This window comes from Rissa tridactyla, chromosome 6 (assembly GCF_028500815.1).
Source record: "Rissa tridactyla isolate bRisTri1 chromosome 6, bRisTri1.patW.cur.20221130, whole genome shotgun sequence".
Classification (NCBI taxonomy): domain Eukaryota; kingdom Metazoa; phylum Chordata; class Aves; order Charadriiformes; family Laridae; genus Rissa; species Rissa tridactyla.
In genome coordinates, this window is record NC_071471.1 from 68,506,307 (window position 1) to 68,521,832 (window position 15,526).

Here is a 15,526-nt window from a genome sequence, read left to right on the forward strand (position 1 = left end):
ACAGTCTTGAGGGGTATTTGGCATTGCATTTTGGGGAAGGGCAGGGTGGGGGGAAAGCAGTTTGTTTCCTAGCAGATAAGGCGGTCCGTTGCCCGGTAATGCTTATATCTGCAGGTGCTGTGGTGCCCAGGGCATGGCTGTGCGAGCCTCGGGAGCGCAGGGCTAGGACCTCAGCTGGCTCGTGGCACCCCTACCCTGAGAGGTTTCCCAGACAGGGCTGTCCTTGCTGGGGCTCGCTCCGTCCATGCTCCTGGACAGCACAAGCGGGCAAATCCCTGCAGCCCTCTCAGCCCACAGAGCCACCACGATGGACCCTGAGCAGAGCCACCTCCGCGGACATGGGCTGGGGGGACTCTTCTGCGAGGGGACGGGGGAAGACAACCACCCCCAGCTCCACTTCGGGACAGTGGAGAAAATGAGGTGGAAAAATTCTGCCATCATTTTTCGCTTGGCATCACTGGTTTTCTCCCTGGCTGCATGCAGCTAGTTCCTCTCGGGCCAGTGGCTGCCATCGGATATGCCAAGGGCAGGGTTTAAACCCTGCTCCCACAGAAGAGAAGGGCTTCAAACAATAATTAAGGTAATCGAAAAATCAAGCTATTATAAACAAACTCTTGCCAAAAAAAATTAAGAGAATGTTTTTAAAAGGACCTCCATTGTATGAAATCAGTAACTTAAAAAAAATAATAAGGCTGGTCAAACTGCAGAGCACACCCCTTAAATCCACATGCTTATAAATTCTGAAACATGTTTTATCAGCGTTATAGGGAGCCCAGTTAACGAGAGTCCCATGCTGACCGCTGTTTGGATGCTCCTGCTGAACGAAGGATGTCTCAGGGGTCAGGTACTGTGCCTTACGCTGCTCAGCGATACCTCCCTCTCTCTTGTGTTTTCCTCTAAAATCAATATTAGCAAATTTTGTGACCTGTATCAAAGCCCACTCAAACCAGTAGACATCGTGGGTGTTCCATAGGCTTGAAGGACTGAAGATGCCACCAAACATTTTAATTATTTCTTCTAATGTAATGTAGAAAACAAATATATTGTATTGTATTTGAATGTATTGTATGAAAAAAATACATAATGATAACTAATGAACTTTCTTTAGCGCACTGGAGAGACTTTAGGCAAAATGACATATTGAAAGGGGACCTCAGCAAGCAGGTAAGAGCATTTGGTAAAAGCTTGGTGAGCTGCCTACATACGGCAGGTTAGACACAGCCTAGGTCAGAATTACTGCTTTGGATACACCAGCGTGAGCAGATCTGTTCCTTACAGCAAGGTGCTGGTCTGTGACCGCGTTTCTGTGCGCTTTGGCAATAATATTAATCAAGGGATGTAATAATTTGTAAGTAATTCAGAGCCAAGGAGTAACACAGTGGTCTTCACTGTGCAGATCTTCAGCTGGAACCCACGCAGTATATACGTACCCAGGGCAAAAGTAATCCCTAAGGGGCCACACGCGTTCAATTTTTACTTCAATAAGTGAAATACCGAAGGCAGTGACCTTCCGCTATGCTATTCTGAGCTGGTCAGATAAAACACAAGATGACACGCTGGAGTCCCCGTTAGATGACGATGGCAATTATGCCAGTGTTACTCTAATTTTATGCAACTGCCACAAGGACACTCAGACGCCTCACCCTTGGAAGCTGCTTTAAAATCAGCCCTAGAACCACAGGAATTCAAGCCTGGTGAGCAGCACGGGTTAGAGCACACATTCCCTGCTGATGGGCCCCTTAGAAAGCTGTTGTAAAGCATTTCCTCCAATAGCCTGAGACTGCAGGGTCACTGAAAACACATCAGTCACTCTAATAGTTGATATAATTACCTTTTGTCTTCCAACGAGTTGTCCCTGAGGCTAGTGAATGGGTAGAACAGATGTTCTGCAGCTCTGGGAGACGCTCATTTTGGTGACGGCATGGGGGAAATCCTCCTGGACGAGGTGCAGTGCCGAGGGGGCGAAGCTTTCCTCTGTGCTCCCATAACGGACAGTGCATCAATCACTGTTTTCATCAGGAAGATGCCACTGTCATCTGTGCAGATAACTTCTGGTTTATTGAATCTGATCAAGAATAATGATTTTATCGATATTTTACGGTTTATTGACGTCAGCGATCAATAGGATCTTGCACACATCTGCCAGACTGAGATTCCGCTGCTCAGCAAAAGGGAATCAAACTACCAAGGGAACCAAAATCATTGTCAAGTTCTTCAGAGCACCCCCAAACTATTCCCCTGCGTTTCACCAAATACTTTTTAAGAGAATACTGTAACCCATGCATTAGCCTCCACACTTAAAATCTTTAAATAATAACCTCTAAGGAACACAACTGTTACATTTCCTTTTTTTGTAGAGTATAATGCCTTTCGGAGGTTTATCCATCTAGCCATTTCCATTACTTCCTAGCTAAAGAATTAATTCTATTGGTTGTTCATAAGAGTCATTGAGAAACTAACTAGCAATTTATTCATGTGATGTAGAAAAACATATTTCATGAGACATATTTTGCACATTGTATGTGCAAAATACATACCACTATGCATTTAAAAATATAAATAAGTTTATAAGGACAAAATTTCAATATACCAAGAGTTGAGTTTGTGAGATTTTTTTTTTCTGGCAGGGTGGGTAAACAGATAGTTTCTGCTCATTTTCATGTAGTGCGAGTTGTTCAAAATGTGAGCTTTGTCACTCTTCTTTCTTTTTTTTTTTCTCCAGCTCCTTTGATGTCGGAAGTTCCTGGTAATTTTCATCTCCTACGTATCTTCATTTAAAAGACCTCATTCACCAGGCATGGTGACTCCACCACTTCCCAGTGCTTCATAACCCTTTTGATGTAGAATTTTTCCCTAATATCCAATCTAAATCTCCCCTGGCACAACTTGAAGACATTTCCTCTTGTCCCATCGCCTGTCCCTTGGGAGAAGAGACCGACCCCCCCCTGGCTACTCCCTCCTTTCAGGGAGTTGTAGAGAGCGAGAAGGTCTCCCCTCAGCCCCCTTTCCTCCAGGCTGAACACCCCCAGCTCCCTCAGCCGCTCCTCACAAGACTTGTGCTCCAGACCCCTCGCCAGCTCCATTGCCCTCCTCTGGACCCACTCCAGCACCTTGATGTTGGATGTGACTTCCCTTTAAAATAGGGAAGTCCAGGTAGGGACCAGTGTAGTCCAGGTACCAGATGAGCAACTTTTCTATTCTGTTAGGGCTTAACAGAGAATAAAGTCAAGAACTTCCCCAAATCACATCCATCAAAACATTAAGTTGGAATAGGTTAGGCTTTGCTTTCTGTATACAGAGTTACACAAAAGTTCACACCTAATGTTTACTTGGAGGAGTACTGGTGTGGATCCTGTGCTACAGGGGGTGAACTATTCAGGGATATCACTGTCTTGTAGGTACGTGCTTTAGGAGTATGGCCTTGCCCCAGGGACCCTGAAAAGCAGGAGCACCTAAGCAGATTGAAAAAGCATGTTCATACATAACTAGTGAAAGGAGAATGGCACAGAAGACTGTCTTATAACCTGCTTTGTACCACCCTAATTACTCCTTCATTAAGAATATCTTTAAGTATCAGCTAAGACTATGAAGTGCAGCAGTAAAGAGCCAGCTGGATAGACAACAACGCTGCAGGAAAGGATCTGGGGTTCCTGGTGGTCAACAAGTTGACCGTGAGCCAACAATATGCCCGTTGAGCATCACCAGAGGGTCAAAAGAGGTGATCCTTCTCCTTTCCTCAGCACTGGTGAAACATTCGTAACACAGCATCCGGTACAAGAGCACCCATACAAAAGAGACATGGGCATCCTGGAGCAAGTCCGGCAAAGGGACATCAAGATGTTCAGGGGACTGGAGTATGAGATGTACAAGGAGATGCTGACGGACTTGGGCTTGGTCAGTCTTAAGAGTGTGAAGGGGACATTTTGATGCCATCTACAGTGACCTGCTGGGAGGGTGCAGAGAAGATGGAGCCAGTCTCTTCTCAGAGGTGCACAGCAACAGGACAAGAGGCAACAGGGACAAGTCAGGACTCAGGAAATTCCACCTTGACATAGAGGAAAATATTATTTTTTTTTACCATGAGGTGGTCAAACAGTGGAACAGGGACCTGGAGAAGCTATGGGATCTCCATCCTTGGAGGTATTCAATGCTTTCATAGACATGACCCAAAACAACCTGCTCTGGACCGGCTTCAAGCAGGGGCTAGGGTAGAGATCTCTGAAGGTCCCTTTCGACCTGCATAAGTCTCTGATTTTGTCTTTCCGTGAAGTGCCCAGGTTCAGGGAAATTCTCTTTTTTCCTTTCAAAGAAATGTCAGTGAGGTTGGTGAATGGATGGAACCAATGTGAAGGGCACACTGAAATATTCCACAGAGGAACCTGGGGGACCATTTGTGATGATTTCTGGGGTATAAGTGATGCAGAAGTTGTCTGCAACCAGTAGGTTTGTGGACATGCTGTATCATCTTCAGAAGATGTCACCTTTACTCACAGCCCAAGAAAGATTGTCAAGGATGATGTGCAGTGCAGAGGGAATAAGAACTGCCTGTGGGAACCTTCTTACAAGGGGTGGTATAGAGAAGTGTGACAGCCACCATGATGCCAGTGTCATTTTCTTGTGTACACACTAATAACCTTGCTTTATCAAGACGAGTCACAGTTAATTTTTAATTTTGTCAAATTAAAAAGTGCTCCCATGAACTAGAAAACCCTTTTCTCAACAGCATTATGGGTTTCTTGCCAGTAACAAGGCTCTTTCCTAGATAGAGAATTTATCTTTTTTTAAAAATCAATATTTGTCATTGCAAACTTCCGCTAAGATTCATAAACTTTTAGGGCATTTCAGTCTTTGTCACTCAGTGTACATCCAATGCTTTTATACTATTATCACATTATTTTAATCATCTGTAATCTGTATTAACCAACTCTATTTGCTTATTACCAAGACTAGGAAGAAGAACTAAAAAGCGATCCCAAGGTACATTCTGTCCTTACAGAACCAACAAGCTTTCACACAGGAGACTTTTCACGAATTTAAGGTCCTAATCCCACATGCCTCACCTTGACAAAGCACGTACTGAATGCCTTAAGACTACTTATTTGAGTGAGATCATCAGGATAAAACAAATCCAAAGGTTTAGAGTCGCGACTCTTGTGCAGCCCAGGGGCAGGGAGCAAGAGAAAGAACCAGGGCTCTGGTGCCATGCTCAGACTTCTGGCCATTCTAGGTCCTCACCCAGATTTAACCCTGGCAACTTTTTTTTAATATCTGTCAGATGGTGAAAAAGTTGCAAAGTCTTATCCTGCCCTCCACTGATTTTCAAGTTGCTAGCAAGGAAAGTCAGCTCATAATCTCATGTCTCATCATTTTTGCCACCTTCAGAACACATGTATTACAAAGAGCTCAATTAGCCAGTTGTTGAGCACTTTCTGAAACTAAAATAGGTTTTGCAAAGAAAGATGAAGTACTATCATAAAATCATAGAATATCTCGAGTTGGAAGGGATCCATAAGGATCATCGAGTCCACCTCCCTGCTCCTCGCAGGGCTGCCTGAAACGAAACCCAATGACTAAGAGCCTCCTCCAGACGCTCCTTGAACTCTAACAGGCTTGGTGCCATGACCACTTCCCTGTGGACCCTCTTCCAGCGACCAACCACCCTCTCAGTGAAGAACCTGTTCTAAAAATATAGCTAACTTTACAAAAATGTGTATTTTGTCTGTTTCCTCCTCTCACAGCTTCTATAGGAACTGAAATACCTGGCAATTTAAATTTCATATTTATTTAACCATTTCTACCTTGAAATAATTTTCTCTAGCATAAGCAACTTCCTGTTTAAATTATTACCAATTTATATCTTATTTAGTTTCTTCAATAGTTTACACATGAGAAGAATGTCTTAAAATGTAGAATATTTTGACAACAATGAAAGTAGTAATACTGGTTTACATAGCTTTCATGAGGCTTACCGTGGATTTTTAATCTTTAAGGAGAATTAATAAGTGAAACTGAAATATGTATCTGGTTTGCCAGAGTAGTGAAAGGATGGGACTTTTTGTCCATGAAAAATTTCTTCATTGGACCAGGTTACTAAAAGTCCAAAGTCTTAAAAAAGAAAAGGCATTGCATAAAGCAGCATTTTTTATTTTATCTGTTGGATAGAGTTACCTTACCAAAAGAAATCTAAGAGATTTTTTTTCCACTTTCTAATGAAACTCAAAGTGATATTAAAGTGCAAGGAGAAAAGCGAATTTAGTTATTAGAAAGTCATAGAATCATAGAACGGTTTAGGTTAGAAAGGACCTTAAAGTTATCTGGTTCCAACCCCCCTGCCTTGGACACCAGACCAGGTTGCTCAAAGCCCCATCCAACCTGGCCTTGGACACCTCCAGGGATGGGGGGAACACTTGTGGTGCTTCGTCTTGATTAAACTCATCTCTTGGTCACACTTGTCTCCACGAGTAAAACCTTGATTTTGCTCTACTAATGTTAGTACTTCATTGTGAATATATCAATAGATAAATACCCACTAGCATTTATCTGACATAGGTCATTTCTTTCACTACTATTAATTTCATAACCAGTATTCAGCTGGGAATTAAAACCTGATTTAGGTAGCTGTGAACAGTGATCCCCCCCAAGCAGGGGATCTTTGGTTCAAACAACAACCCAGGAAACACCAAGTGATTACAAATCGCCCAACAGTGACAACAAGTCTGCTGGCACTAATCAAATTGCTCTCTCCACCTTCCCTGCAGGGGAAAGGCCAGGAGAGAATCCAATAGCGACCACGATATACCGGATCAGCTCCAGAACTACTCCATAATTTTAACTTAGCAGTTTGACGGCCTACAATGGCTTACCTCCTTCACTCTTCTCTTTCACAGAAGTGTCCATGAGGTTGATAAACAGTAGAAACAGATGTGAAGGTCGCGTCAAAGCTTATTACAAAGGAAGCTGGGGGACAGTCTGTGATGACTTCTGGGACATAAATGACGCGCAGATCTTTTGCAGAGAGCTGGGATGTGGAAAATCTCCCCGCACTGGGAAATGCACATTTCATTCCAGGATCAAGGAACATTTTCCTAGATGATGTGCAGCACCGCGGAAATGGATCCTACCTGTGGGAATGCTCTCATACAGAATGGTCAGCACATCGCTGTGGGCACAGAGATGTCAGCGTGCTTTGCTCAGCTATATTTGGTATGGTTTTATTTATGTAAAATTGTGAATTGTGTAAATTGCAAAAGCTAATCAACAGCCTGAGACATGTCTTAGAGCGACAAAGCCAGCAGAGCTGTCAGGGTGTGACACAAGAGAAGCACAGTGAAGGCAGAAGTTAATTGAGAGCCCAATTGCTTCCTTCTGCTCTCCTCCACAAGCCTCAGAGGTGGTTACTGGGACCAAGAGGTGGCGTTGCACCTGAGGAAAGGTCTTCTGGTCTGGGATGCCCAGAAGGTGCTACTGGTGGCGAGTCAGCCACATTGACGGGAGCGTAGAAAGGAGATGCGTTATGTTTTGTGCAAGATACTGGAGGAAGGAGTGACTTGGTAAACACTTCACACTTCGGATTTCACAGGGATGTCACTCCCATAATTATTCTACGGAAATCAGATACCACCAGCTATAGAACAGATTTCCAGATTCCTGGGAGTGTGTTCAAACTGAGCCCTTCCTGTACCTCTGCAGAACACGATTTTTAACTAGATTTTGGGTTGTTTGGGTTTTATGTTAACTTAGAAGGCATTCTTAAAGAATAAACACTAGCTCTGGCTTTTCAACACAAGTTAAAATGTTTGTCTTGATTAAGACAGTTAAAGATGGATTATAAAGAAGGAACTTAGATTTAGAACAAAATAACCAATATAATCCACAGCTTCTAGAGGAGGCAGGACATCTGCTAAGGCTCCTCACTACTTGCAGAAAGCAGACTGAGGTACAAAGTTCTCATCAGTAACATTTTGGTACCACAAAGATCTGTTGTAGCATTTGTGCTGCTGCTGGCAATTAATTATTTTTTTTTCTGAAATACAACCAAAGCTGCTAAGATAACAATTTTCATGTTGTTCATATTTTCACATTTCTAATCCACGGCTTCTAGAGGAGACAGGGCATCTCCTGAGTCCTATCATTTCTTTCACTGATTGTTCTAAAAACTGGGTATTTACTGGTAAATATGTTTTGCTTTTGTTTGACGTAAAAAGAAAAAGACAACACTTACTCAAAGAGGATGGAAAAGTGCCATGGTATAGTTCATCAAATGACATAGATGATTATAGAGGACTCAAATGCTGGGAAACCACCTTGAAAAAGGGTGCAAGGTGTGCAATTCAGAACTTCTCACTGAACGAAAATCAGACTCCCTCAGCCTACCTCACTGTCAGCAAATCCCATTGCAAACAGATGAAAATCTTGGACACACTGGCAGAAATTCACCACAGAAGGGCAAAGTGTCCCTCACACGTGCCCACTTAGACTCTCTAGAAGTGGTTCTCAGGGAACACAGCCTTCCGGAAAATGTTGTGCTACTCCAAAGATTCACTGAACCTGGATAGAGCAAATGGCCACTTCTGTCCTTCCTACAAAAATCCGGTCTCTGTACCTTATTGTTTAATTGTGGTGCAAGTACAGCGTAACATCAGAGGGATGTTTGCCTGCTCCAAGTACCACGTCAGGCCGCATGAATGGCCCTTTTCTGCAGAATAGCTGTTTCTCAAGTCTTGTCCACCTTGCAACACAGACTTGCACTTGGCAGAAGTGTAGGGTTACAGTCAGGGCAGGGTGTAATTTACTTCTGCTCTGTCTTTGCTAAAAATATCTCTGTAGCTGAAGAATGGCAGAAAGGGAAACGAGGGATGTCTTGAAACTTTTACGAAGGACACTGGGGAACAACCTGCCATGATTTCTGGGATACGAGTGATGCTCAGGTCACCTGGAGACTGCCCACCAGGAGCTGCCCAGTTTCGGGAAGGCTCTGGAGTTATTGTCCCGGACGATGTGCAGTGCTGAGGGAATGAAGTTTATCTGTGTCAATGCTCCCACAACGGATAGTCAAGACATAACTGTGGCCGCAATGAAGATGCCAATGTTGTCTGCTCAGGTACCTGCTGCTTTATTTTTTTCATTCTGAGACTTTCTCATGCCTTTTTACCTTAGCTAACAGCGCTGTTTGTTCATGTCAAAACACTCTTCAGAAAACAATATATTTATATAATCCATCTAACAATAAATCTTCCCTGCAGTAATCTCACCTTACATGCATTCTGTTGGAAATCCAGCAGTCTTCTGCTTTAATTCTCTCCTCAGGCTTGGAAACAATCGGGTATTCAAATAAACTGAAAATAAACCCGATTATAAGCAAATTGATCCAGTAGAAACATTTTCGTGACTAGAGATTCAGCCCAATTCACGCTAATACATGGAGGTAGGACAGTCAGAAATGTTTTCCATACATACCTAAGGCACATGTATTGACTGATGTGGTTGTAAAATGCCATCAATAAGTAATAAATGCTTCCATTGCATAACATTGATTACTACTCATCTTTCTTTTTTCCATACCAAGTCATTGACTAAAATGTTGCAGTTAAGTAGAATATTTGCTTTTTCACACAGTGCCGGTAATGCCGGTCAGAGAGCCCGGTCAGGCCTTGTCAGCCCCTCACACCCATCACCACCACCCAGCGCTGCTCCCCAGGGCAGACGGGTGCATGGGGCAGGAGAAGGTGCCCCTCCAAGGTAGAATCACAGAATCATAGAATCGTTTAGTTTGGAAGGGACCTTTAAGATCACGGAGTCCAACCATCAACCTCACGTTGACAAAAACCACCACTAAACCACGTCCCTCAGCACCACGTCTGCCTGGCTTTTAAATACCTCCAGGGAGGGTGATTCCACCATTTCCCTGGGCAGCCTGCTCCAGTGTTTGACAAACCTTTCGGTGAAGAATTTTTTCCTAATACCCAATCTAAACCTCCCCTGGTGCAACTTGAGGCCATTTCCTCTTGCCCTATGGCTTGTTACTTGGGAGAAGGGACTGACCCCATCTGGCTACACCCTCCGTTCAGGTAGTCCCACTGAAGCACTCCGTGCTGATCCCTTAGCAGCTCCCCTACCTATTGCATGTGTGTTTGCGCAGCCTTACATGTGCAAGCCTGCACTGGGAAAAATACAATAACGATCTACATCTCTCGTTTATGTGCACTTTTTTTCTCTTACATCCAAGCCACTGAGGACTCATGCAGGGAGGAAAGCTCTCCTAATTAATTGGTGTAGTTACACTGATTGTTTCTTGTTGTTTATTTTCTCTACTAATTCATCTTCCCTATTTTGTTAATTATTCATTTCATCATCTTTCATTAGTAACTAATAAAACAAAGCGAGGTCAGCATCAGCTCTATTTACCATTATTATTTCCAGTAAGTACATATCAAAATTTGATGCAGCTTTGCACCTACACCTAGCATATTCAGTAACAGCTACCTTGTGAATCAAGACCCAGAGCATTGCTACATTCATTTCCCAAGGAAAATCAAAGTGTCAGACCATTTCTTTTTGCTCCCTCAGAGGTGCCATTGATGCAGGAACCACGCAAGGGCCCTGCTGAAGTCCTTCACTAGGACTATAAAATGGCATAAAAAATCCTCGAGTCTCATGCAGGCACAATTCCCAGCGTTTTCTCCAGAGAAGCATTTGTGAATTTCCCTCATCAATTTTTTTTCCTTAATTGAATACTACTCATGAGGAGGAGTGTCAGGAGGAGTGTCAGAAGGAGTGAATAAATTGAAATCAGTGGAAACATCGTCTCAGGGTACTGCTCCTCCTCTTCCGTGATCTGAGCTTTGATGACTTTAATTTGGGAGCTGATTGAGTTGGGGTTTGACCATTTATGTGCTAGGTTTTGTGTTGTCTCTGTGCACTTAATCAGTAGTGTATCGATTATTCATGCTTAGAGAGGACTCTGAAGGAAAATCCTCAGAAATTGTTATGGTTTCCTCAAACTCTCAAGAGATAAAAGTTCTAAATAGAAATGTAGCTTTCTTAAATGGATCTTATTTCTTGAATGAACCAAACTGACAAAGTTAGCATTTGGTTAGACTTCAGTCATCAAATACATGTTTCTTACTGCGTTGATTCTACTATCAAAATCTAGGTAAAAGACATTTAAAGGCAGTAGGAGTCACACCTCAATCCCTAACACCCACAATGCACTAGAAGGACACTTCCATTTTTGTAATAGCAAAGGTTTAAAGGGTGCTGGAGACAGTCAGTGGCAGTCACCTTGTGTGACCCCTACCCATGGCACCTGCTGAGATTGAAGGGATTTGCTAGAAGCTGAGAAAAACCTCTTTATTAAGTCTATACCATTGTCCAGGTGAACACGAAAAGCAGGAAAAGCTGCAAGAACGCAGCAGATGCCAAGATAAGCAACCTGTGTGGACACAAAGCCTTAGCTGGGTAACAGGATGAAATGACCTGTCCTACTGTGTGCAGAGCCAAGATCACCGGTACCCATTTACAGTGGCACAGCCTTCATCTCTGACAAAGATTTTCCCTCGCAAGATTCACGGGTGTGAACTGGGGCTCCCAGGGGTTGGATGGTGACATCCTTATCTCAAGGCAATTCTCCTCTGGGACCTGGAAGCACGGACCCAGGACTCAATATTCTGTTTTGTCCACAGAAGATGGCTTCACATGTAAAGTTTCCACTTTACATTACCAATATATTCGCCATAAATGTGGGGAACCTACCAGGGAGGTGATTCGTTTCACCTGGGCTTTGCCCTTTTCTCTATCCATTCTTCAGTGTGCAAAAATCCCTTTCACTTCAGAACTTATCAGGGTTGAATTTAGTGGAATGGCTGACAGAGAGAAAACATGGAAAAAGAATGAATTCAAAGAATTTAATTATAAATGAGAATACGTCTGGACAGCGAAGCAACAACTATTAGGGCCGTACACAATTTCATACCTGTGGCATGGGTAACAGCAGCAGTGACCATGCAACAACATGGGCCTTAATAGGAGCAAGGAACCAGGCACATCCCCAGGGTCTCCAAACCTCAACAGAATATTGCCTTTCCAAATGTAAATCACACACAAAGCTGTACAACAGCTGTTTGTCATCCTCTGTTGCACAGACGTTGCACCCAGCCCCCTGCTAACCCCAGGCGCACAGAGATAGGTGTGGGCACAGAAGCAAGGACTGCTGTTACGGGGTAATTTCTGCTGCCCTTCAGGCGGCAGGGGTTGGGGCTGGGAAAAGCAGAAAAAAGGTAGCCTTTGGCTCCCCTGCTTGCTCACTTTGCCTATTGCATCTTTTCTACCTTCCCACTCTTCGTCAATGTATTATTTTGCCCCCACGTTCAGTCCCCCTTTTTTTTTTTTAAAGTAGAAAAAATAAGGAACCTTCATTTATGTGTACATCTTGAAGGCCTCAAAAGTTCCTCTGAAGTTGGTCCTTCTTCTCTGCTTTTACAAACAAAAGTTACAACTGATTAAACAATGCATGACATTTCTTCCAAAATCGATGTTTTTGGCTTCTCCTTCTTATATTTAACTCAATCATTTTTCATCATGCTTCAAAATGCACTACTTTTTAAACATCTAAGCAGGTCCTTACCAGTGGTGTTTCATGACCTGAGAGAAATATTTCCCTGCCTCCCCAGGTCAGCCAAGTTCACTTGTGTGAGGATCCAAGCTGCGGCAGGCTGCTCCATCGGCCCCACCAGCTGAGAGCTGCCAGGGCTGTTTCTGCAGGGCACCGCAAACACCTTCACTATGTCAGGGCCCTAAATATGACCATTACCAGACTGTTAGGAACACGACAGGCTCTGCAAAAAACAGGATTTGTTGCATAAGAAATGTTCTCAAAAGCGCAGTAAGGATATTTAAAGAAATAACAAATACATTATTATAGCATGGAAAAAGAAGTGCACCTTTTTGTGAGTTCACACGTTCCAGTATTTTATTTTTTTCAGGGAAGAAGAAATACAGATAGGTATTTGCATAAAAAATGCACGTACAGAAGCAAGGCAGTTGGCCCTAGTTTATTCCTTCGAAGATATTTCGATGGAGCTCTTTACAAACATTAGATATGAAAGCTATCAGGTGTCATGATTTATAACCTCATTAAGTGATAAAGAGTGAAGAACTGCAAGGGAAGATGAAATAGATGCATGCCTGAGGGGGCCTCGCCATTTGAGCAGAGACATCTCCTCCAACCTTGGCAGAAGACAGGTGAGGAATGAAAACAACTGTCCTGCTGTTTGTAGCTGTCTTATACATACGTTTGTTTTCACCTCTGCTTACTTTTAAAGGTATTTGCCAAAGTGGAGTCCTCTTTGTGGACCCTACGAAAGCGCTGTGTTAGACCATCTTACCCAGAGCCGTGCTCGCTCCCTAAGGACAGTGCCTTGCTGCCCTCCAGTGGTGGAAGCCTCCAGACCAGCCTTCCATTACCCCATTGCTTTTAGCCCCTGAAACTACGTTAGACCCAGATCCTTATGGAAATTATAACAGTAATTTTCCATGAAAATTAGGTGCTTAAATGCCTTTGGTGAGCTTACTTTTTTTTTTTGAAAATGCTGGAGGAGTTGTCCGGTCAGAGCCGCAGAGCAGCATGACTTCAGGGGAACTTGCCCCTTAGCGTAAGGTGTCCTATGGACAATATGTCAAGTATACAAATATACGTACCGCTGCGTGTACAGACCTCTGTGTGTTCATATTTCACAATACAAAAGACACACTGAAATTCCTATGCAGTTTGAAAAAGCTATAAAAAGGTATTTCCAGGGAGGGGCAGTTTTGCCAGTGCAGCAAAACTTCACTCTGTGAAGAAAGCACAAAACTATTTCATTACAGACAAACGCTGTTTGTTTTCCGTGAGCGAATTTCGGTAGATTTGTTTCAGAAGATGTTCTGGGAAACAGCTTTGCTAGTCCAAGGACATAAAGGTCAGTCCTACTGTCCTCACTGCTGCTAGAATAGAGCTATTTGGACAGAAATATATTGATAAGGATCTACCATAAATCCACTTAGTCACTTCAGTAAATGACATTGAATTAAAGTAATCCACACACGGAACTAGGAGTTTAGATACTTGACATGACTGGTTTTGCTCAAGAGGTTATTGTGAAGGTAAGAGCATGGATATCTATACAGGTATCACGCATCGTAGTGTGTTAAGAAAATAAGAAAAGCATTTATGTTCATTTCTAAATCAGCTAAGAAAATTTAGCTTTGCTTTTTTTCTCTCTCTAGTTGAGACCCATCTTCTCTAAGGATCTCTATACCTGCCAGTATAGAGAGTCAGGGAGAGCTGGAGGCATCCTTTGGGGTGTCGACACCACCACCCCATGCCAGGGAGAAACTTGTGTGGCTGAAGGCATCCTGATGGATCCGTGGCTTTGCTGGAGGCAAATCTTTTCCACTTGTATACCACGGCCTTTCTAGGTGGGATCCCCTTCTTTCATGCAAGTCATCTAAACTGAAAAGATACCACAAAGACAGGTGGCAAAGGACAATCTCCAGCATGACCTGTTGTATATTTCCTCTTCACGATGACTTTTTTTCATGCTTTCTCCTAGACCTTTATTAATTTGTATTTATACTGGCACTACAATATCTTCTGCCTCTCATCCTGTGATCACATATCTCTTAGCACTAGAATAAAAATCTGTTTCTTGTTTTTCCCCTTCACCTCAAAAAGTATGCTGTGCCTCGATCTTTTGGTGTAATATCTCACAGATCCAAAAGCATGTCTCATAGGTCCTGACAGACAAAGGCTCCCCTTCCTTAGGCTCTGTGCAGTCTATGTTTATGAGGGATGTAACCCACAGGACTTGCAGAGAGCATGTGCGATTGTCCTTTGGAGACAAGGGGAAAATCTCAGCCTACTTTGGTCAGAAACAGACCAGCTGTGAAACTGGTAGATGGAGAGCAGCACTGTGGAGTCTTCATCTTGTTCAGCATTTATAGTACTGTAACAAGGGGACTAAATCCCTTTGGCAACCTCGCGGCTCGTAAGGATCATTTAGATTTTCCCTACCGTGCTCCATCAGTGCTCACCATTTTCTTAGGGATTACAGCAAATCAGCGTAGATCACTGCACAGGGCCCCATGACTTCATGCTATACTGGACTTCTCCAGAACAGGGCACGGTAGCTGGTCATGCCCCTCTGTTTTAACATACAGATTCCTTGACTTGCACAGTTTTAGGTTAATTTAGCACCTCTTGGCACTATCTTGCTCCATTTCCTCGGTTGCTGTAGTTCAGCAACCTGAACTTACTTATTATAGTCCCCACTTATTTATCCCCACATCAGTTCTTCTTACCCAACCACGCCTTGGCCAATATCTCTTACAGCTGTTTTATTGCTCTGCAAGTGAGAGAGAGACAACTGCAGATCTGAAACGTGCTGGAGGGATCTAGTCCCAGGTTAAAGAGGGGTCAGAGAAATATGAAAAAGCATAGAAACTGCTTCTTACAGGAGTAATTCGTAGCACACAGAGAGAATTTGGTTGA